The sequence below is a fragment of the Salvelinus namaycush genome, chromosome 5, assembly GCF_016432855.1.
Source record: "Salvelinus namaycush isolate Seneca chromosome 5, SaNama_1.0, whole genome shotgun sequence".
NCBI classification, from domain to species: domain Eukaryota; kingdom Metazoa; phylum Chordata; class Actinopteri; order Salmoniformes; family Salmonidae; genus Salvelinus; species Salvelinus namaycush.
The window spans coordinates 3,745,325-3,753,526 of NC_052311.1; the positions used below are offsets into that span (position 1 = coordinate 3,745,325).

General features: G+C 41.9%; 1 long non-coding RNA gene across 1 annotated transcript; it reads right to left on the reverse strand.

Moving 5' to 3' along the window:
• Nucleotides 1-3,412: 3,412 nt before the first annotated feature.
• On the reverse strand, nucleotides 3,413-3,873 carry LOC120047367. Its single transcript, XR_005476874.1, has 3 exons — nucleotides 3,825-3,873; nucleotides 3,656-3,742; nucleotides 3,413-3,568 (listed from the first exon to the last, which is right to left on the reverse strand). It is a non-coding gene; the product is annotated as an uncharacterized LOC120047367 (long non-coding RNA).
• Between the last annotated feature and the right edge of the window lie 4,329 nt (nucleotides 3,874-8,202).

Here is an 8,202-nt window from a genome sequence, read left to right on the forward strand (position 1 = left end):
AGAAAACGATCAGAATGACATTTCCAAGCTACCACAGAAGAGGCCCAGAAAACGATCAGAATGACATTTCCAAGCTACCACAGAAAAGGCCCAGAAAACGATTAGAAGGACATTTCCAAGCTACCACAGAAGAGGCCCAGAAAACGACCAGAATGACATTTCCAAGCTACCACAGAAGAGGCCCAGAAAACGATCAGAATGACATTTCCAAGCTACCACAGAAGAGGCCCAGAAAACGATCAGAAGGACATTTCCAAGCTACCACAGAAGAGGCCCAGAAAACGATCAGAAGGACATTTCCAAGCTACCACAGAAGAGGCCCAGAAAACGATCAGAAGGACATTTCCAAGCTACCACAGAAGAGGAAGACATTTAGAACTCAGTTTCAATGAAAGCAAGATGTCTAAAAAGTTTAAAAGAAGACTATAGTAGCTCCAATATGTACAAGTGAGTCAACACTTTTCTTTTATTTGTTGAACCTTTATTTTGACATCAACATTGAGATCCAAGTCTCTTTCACAAGGGACTCCTGGGGCCTGTTGCACAAAACTAGGATAAGGGATTAAGCCAGGATATCTTGGTGATCCTGGCTCAATTGATCCGTAATCCGGTTGCACTAAAGATGGATAGGGGGCAGGAGGATATGTTATGGTATAAATTACCATGGAGATTTATTCTGTGGAGCTAGCCTGCTCCAGACCAGGCTAAATTCCAGGATCTATTTAATCTCATCCCTAATGTCAGTCAGCAGTCACCACAAATGGAAACCAATAGTTATTTCACTGCTCACTATACATTGTTATCACATATAACTAGACCCACTGTTATTTAAACGTTTGTGATCATTAATTTCAATGATTTTGGATAAAAAATGATTTTTAGATGATGTTGCTATCATTAGATAATTTACAGTTTCCCCATAGACTATAAGGCTATATATAAAATGATAGAATATTAGGGCCACAGAGGGGAAAAAAACACAAGTCATAATATTGTAACCAGTTGTTTTAAAGGAGGACAGTTGTTAAAATGACAGATGTGGGGCATTTCGTGAAATTGTACTTCAGTATGGTTTCATAAACAAAGACATGCTGATGTGCCAGAATATTAAGTATCACATTGTCATAAGTATCAAAACTGTAAAAACAATATGTAGCTTTTCTGCAGAAAGAACCAGCCTCATAAATTTATGGCTTTATCCTTTTTCTTCAGTGTGGCCCTAGTACTCTGTCATATAAACAAATACACATTCCATATGAATATAAAAACACAATGTGTAACATTATGTTCCTTTATTGAATAAGGACAAAACAAAGCAGGTAAACCATCAGCTCCTTTCGAAACTGAAGTCACAGTGACTCTACAAGATGGAAAGCACAGAATCCAAGCATATTATACAAAATGATACATACACATTCAAAGGTCTGTATATAACACACCCTGCATGTCTGCACACTAAAATAAATGCAGGACAAATCCATACACATCAACTGAACAGACAAATGAATGGATGCAGTAGCCTCCCTGCAGCCTTGTATTACACACAGTATACCGCACAAACATCATAAGAGGCCAAATTCGTCAAAAAACGAACCCAAAAAAACCCAAATTCCTCTGCCACCGCAGGACATATTTAACCAAAATTGAAAGCACACATACTAACTAAAATAATTCAACACATATTGGTCCCTCAGCAGCCGACCACTGTCGTCATCAGGGAAGATTGCCGGATTGTCCCAGTCCATGGCTGGTGGCACTCTGGGGGCCCTCTCCTTCCTCAGGCAGGCCACATTGTGGAGGACAGCACAAGCCACAGTAATATCACATGCCCTAACAGGGCTGACCCTTAATTTGTGAAGGCAGTGAAAGCGTGCCTTCAGGAGGCCAAAGGTCATTTCAACTCTGGCCCTGGTCCTGGCATGGGCATGGTTGTAGGCCTGCTGTGCTTCCTGGGGGTCTGTGAAAGGTGTCAGGAGAAAAGGCTGGCAGCCATACCCCCTGTCTCCCAGCAACACACCAGAGAATTCACCTGTCAACACAAAATCTCATCATTACTACCTCATAAACACAGTGATATTCTTGACACAGCCATGATGGTTATAAATAGGGGTTGTGTGGCTTACCTTGTGATAGGCACTGATAGATTTCAGAGGCCCGAAAGATTCTGGAGTCATGGACTGAGCCAGGCCATTTTGCCACAACATTGCTGATCACACAGTCAGCATTGCAGACCATCTGAAATCATAAGATGAGGAATATTACACCAATCAATGCACATCACTGGCAATGCAGAGTGTTCGTCAATGGACAATATCAAAAAGTTATGTTCACCTGAACATTAATGCTGTGAAAGGATTTCCTATTCACAAAATCGGCCTCATGGGCACCTGAGGGGGCTTTTATCCTTATGTGTGTGCAGTCCACTGCACCAATGACATTGGGGAAACCTGTCACACAAAGTAATGAGTATCCTACTATGTGTTAACAGTTGTCCTGTAATTTGTAGATCCTCTTACCTGCAATCCTATAGAACTCCTCTTTGATGTCACAGAGTCTTCTGTGGCCAGGGAAGGAGATGAAGACATCTGCTAATGCTTTGATAGCCAGACACACACTCCTTATTGTGCGGCAAATTGTGGCCTTGTTCAGCTGTTCTGCATCCCCCACTGAGTACAGGAAGGCTCCACTAGCAAAAAAGCGCAAGGCCACACAAACCATTTGCTCCACACTCAGTGCATGGCTCCGTGCAGTGCGGTGCTTAATCCTGGGACCCAGTAGTCTGCATAGATACCTGATGCCATCTGCAGAAAACCTGTATCTTTCATATAGATGGTCATCAGGGAAGGCCAGTGGGTCCAACCGGTCCCTGAAGACCCTTTCTCGCCTGAAGGCTCTCCTCAGCACAAGTGCTTCTTCATCCACCACATCTCGCACGAATGGGCATGCCATTGTCAGAGCAGAAAGGAACACACAATTTTGGGCCTTCATATAGGCTAGTGGCCACACCTGGTGCTGGGGGGGTGGGCAAAAGAGGGCGATGCCTTATAACGATGACTTGGTTGTACTGATTGCTGGGAAAATAAAAAAAAACTTAGAAAGATGCCACCGTCCTGTGTGCTCACAATAAGAGCTCATATGTCATGGCTCACTTGACTTTACGAGAATATACCTAATTTTTATTTTGAGCTGTGTCATCTTCTTGGAGCTGGGGGAGGAAAGAAAAATAATGATTAATACATTTGTGTTACAGTTAGCATACAGTGTACATTGAAGGCATATCTCACCTCCCTCTCAAGTTTTTTTATTTCAAGGTCCAGTTTCCTAATTGTCCTCTTTTTTATTTCGGACTCCAGTGCAAGATTTTACATCTTTTTCTTCTTGTACTGAATGTCTATGTCTGCCAGTTCTATTTGGCGCCGGAGGTGGTTGCCATACAACTTTCTGATAGCTTGTGAGCTCTGTGAACACAATACAATTAGCGCAGCTGGAATTTGGCAGGATGTGGTGTCCTTTTATTAATACGCACTATGTTGCCTGGCTGGTTTTCCCACTGTATAGCATCTGGGTCCTGTAAAAGAAATTAGATTTTTTGATTTTGATGAGGACTCCTCACCATTGTAGAGTAAATAGTACTTTCACAGTCTTAACATGATACCTCATGCCTTCTGGAATCCAGAGAGATGGTCTCCTCCTCATCATCGTCTCCATCATGTGCTGTTGCTGCTGCACTGGGGCCTTCACCCTATCATATTTAATCGGATTCATATTGAAGCTAGTAGACAAGACATGCCAGGCCTACAGTATGCCTTTGATGGAGTACTCACTGGATCAGCATCGTCTGGTGCTTGTGCTGGTGGCTCTAACAGGAACACAGTGCTGCCAGACACTGCAAGGCAATAGGTAAACCAAAGTCAGACAGTCCAAATTGATTCAATATGAATGTGGTTGTATCCCATGTAGAGATGGAAGGACATACCTTGAATGAAGCGGGTGGCATCTTGGGAGGAACCTATGCTCGTCTCTTTCCCCCCAGGGATCCCCTCTAAGACGGGCCTGCCTTTATTTAGCTCCAAGGCCATGTCCTCTGCTGGGGTAAGGTCAGCCTTTGGTGACCCACCACCCGTGCCTTGTCTGTGGGTATTCTTTTTCACTGCTAAAACAGTACAGACAATGTGTGAGCAGGCACCTTCTTGGGTACAATATATGCTTGTGCTTTGTTAAATATTAGTCAGGGACCATACCATTCTGCAGAATGTTCTTGTATTTGATTTTGACCTGCTGCCATGTCCGTTTTGGCCCGTTCATGTTTAATCTACACACACACACACACATTTAATGGAGTCACACTGCAAAAAATTACTTGGTATTTTTGTCTTGTTTTCAGTAAAAATATCAAAAAATGTATCATAGCTTTATACAGTGTGATGGAGTTACTTTACACAATTTCACTCATATCTGCAGTGCATTTCAATTAAAAATTTAACCGTTTCATAATTACAGTACAACTGCATTTTTGGAGATGTGAATTAAATATTTGAATTGTAATTGTGATGTTTCAGCGGAGCGGTGAGTGTGTAATTGTGCACTACTTACGCATTCAGGCGGTCTGCAATACTTTGCCACGCTTTTTCTCTTTGCTTTATCACTGTGGCGGTGTTGCCTTTCTTCTTAATTATATCTTTTACCTCCTCGTATGCCTCCATGAGGATTTGTGCTTCCGACGGGGAAAAGTACGCGGCTCTAGTTGCCATGGTAAATCAGTTAATCTGTGATCTGTGGCGGGGTCTATTTGAGTGAGCCGTGAGCGCGCACCTATCCAGGATTGGTTTCACCTGGCTTAATGAATCCGTGTCTGCTCATCCTGGCTTGGTCTTTGTGCAACCAATTAAGCCTGGACGCACATGTTTTGGCTTCATTGAGCTCAGCTGAGTCATTTATCCCGGATGTCTTAATTCTACTTTTGTGCAACAGGCCCCAGGATACAAAGAAAGCTCTATATACAATATACAGAAATATGCATACAATGGCCTATTCATGTCTTAAAAGGACTGTAGGGGAACTACAGGTTCCTACTTGAAGTCTATATTGGAGTTCATTCCATATCGGGGGGGGGGGGATAACAACACAACATCCTAAGGTTACATAAAACAACACAACATCCTAAGGTTACACTGAGGACAACAACACAACATCCTAATGTTACAGACAACAACACAACATCCTAAGGTTACACTGAGGACAACAACACAACATCCTACGGTTACACTGAGGACAACAACACAACATCCTAAGGTTACGCTGAGGACAACAACAATACATCCTAAGGTTACACTGAGGACAACAACACAACATCCTACGGTTACACTGAGGACAACAACACAACATCCTAAGGTTACACTGAGGACAACAACACAACATCCTAAGGTTACACTGAGGACAACAACACAACATCCTAAGGTTACACTGAGGACAACAACACAACATCCTAAGGTTACACTGAGGACAACAACACAACATCCTAAGGTTACAGACAACAACACAACATCCTAAGGTTACACTGAGGACAACAACACAACATCCTAATGTTACACTGAGGACAACAACACAACATCCCAAGGTTACACTGAGGACAACAACACAACATCCTAAGCTTACAGACAACAACACAACATCCTAAGGTTACACTGAAGACAACAACACAACATCCTAAGGTTACACTGAGGACAACAACACAACATCCTAAGGTTACAGACAACAACACAACATCCTAAGGTTACACTGAGGACAACAACACAACATCCTAAGGTTACACTGAAGACAACAACACAACATCCTAAGGTTACAGACAACAACACAACATCCCAAGGTTACACTGAGGACAACAACACAACATCCCAAGGTTACACTGAGGACAACAACACAACATCCTAAGGTTACACTGAGGACAACAACACAACATCCTACGGTTACACTGAGGACAACAACACAACATCCTAAGGTTACAGACAACAACACAACATCCTACGGTTACAGACAACAACACAACATCCTAAGGTTACACTGAGGTCAACAACACAACATCCTAAGGTTACAGACAACAACACGACATCCTACGGTTACACTGAGGACAACAACACAACATCCTACGGTTACACTGAGGACAACAACACAACATCCCAAGGTTACAGACAACAACACAACATCCTAAGGTTACAGACAACAACACAACATCCTAAGGTTACACTGAGGACAACAACACAACATCCTAAGGTTACAGACAACAACACAACATCCTAAGGTTACACTGAGGACAACAACACAGCATCCTAAGGTTACACTGAGGACAACAACACAACATCCTAAGGTTACAGACAACAACACAACATCCTACGGTTACATACAACAACACAACATCCTAAGGTTACACTGAGGACAACAACACAACATCCTAATGTTACACTGAGGACAACAACACAACATCCTAAGGTTACACTGAGGACAACAACACAACATCCTAAGGTTACACTGAGGATCAGGCCTGACATATCACAAATACTTACCCCATGATCTATCAACTGATCTCATGAAAAAATGAAACAGACAAGAGGCTGGCTATTCTCTACTAAACACACTGCTTGCATTGTCCAATCGGAGGATTGGAATTGCAGTTTATTATCATCGTTTGGGTTTTAGTGTTTTACTATTGGCATGTGGACCTTCTTGTTTAAACTGATGGAAAACATCTGGATCAAGACGTTCACAATGTTTAGCTGTCTTATCGTATTTGGCTGCTCCAGGATGTTTGTCAATGTGTTTGTAGATCTGTCCAATGGGCAGACACACACGCACGCACAAGCACATACACACACACACATACAGTCTTGTACAGCTAACCTTGTGGGGACACACAATTCAGTCCCATTCAAAATCCTATTTACCCTAACCCTTAACCCTAAACCTAACACTAACCTGTACTCTTACCCTTACCCTAACCTTGACCCAAAAACCTAACCTTAACCCTAAACCTAGCTCCTAACCCTAATTCTAACTCTAAACCTAATTCTAACCCTAACACTAATTCTAACCTTAACCCTAAACCCCCATAGAAATAGCATTTGACCTTGTGGGGACTAACAAAATGTCCCCAGTTAGTCAAATTTCTGTTCGTTTACTATTCTTGTGGGGACTTCTGTTTTTCTGGGACTTCTGGTCCAGAATAGTTCAACACGTCCAACACATTCATCCCTCTCTTCTAATTCTAAAATACTTTCCCTCTTCTCTGCCTCTATGCTACGGTGGCTGTGTATGTATTGTAGTCATGCGGGGCTCTGCATGCTTCCCAAATTACACCTTATTCCCTATACAGTGCACTACTTTTGAACAGAGCCCAATAGGAGCAAAGTAGTGCACTAAATAAGGAATAGGGTGCCATTTGGGACAATCTCTCTGACTCACGGTGACTGTAGCCCCAGCTATTTGCTCTGGTTCTCACAGGCAGACACACCTACAGTACAGTACACTCACCAGGAAACACACCCGTGCTTCCTACATATCCTACCATTCAACCACTGACACATTCCTTACGTTTATGCCAAATAAAAATAACAATGAATTGTTGAGAAAATGAAAAGTAGACGTATTTAGAAATGTAGAGAGTTTAGCTGTATTTTATGACAAAATGGTTTAATACATTTGTGGCATTGTGAGCTACTGAGCATGACAAAGTGTTAGTCAGACACAGCAGACTGTGAGAAAAGCAACACATGCAACTGGTCTTCAAAATGGACCACGCCCAAGTGGAAGTGAATCAAACAGGTACTCAGGTAAACTCGGGTAAACTCAGGTAAACAGGTGCAGTTGCAGCATAACTTTGGCAGTTTTCTGAAGTACAACCACATATTGTATCTGCTGCTGGATTTTTTTGGGGACTTGATTATGATTATATGATTGTGTGTAACTAAATGTTCAACAAAGTTTAACACAATGTTAGTTGAAAGGAGAAAGTTTATAGTAATATCATACAACGCATGTTTCTGATGTTTCTTGCAAATGTATTCCCCCCTTGGCATTTTTCCTATTTTTTTGCATTACAACCTGTAATTTAAATGGATTATTAATTGAATTTCATGTAATGGACATACACAAAATAGTCCAAATTGGTGAAGTGAAATGAAAAGAATAACTTGTTTCAAAAAGTTCAAA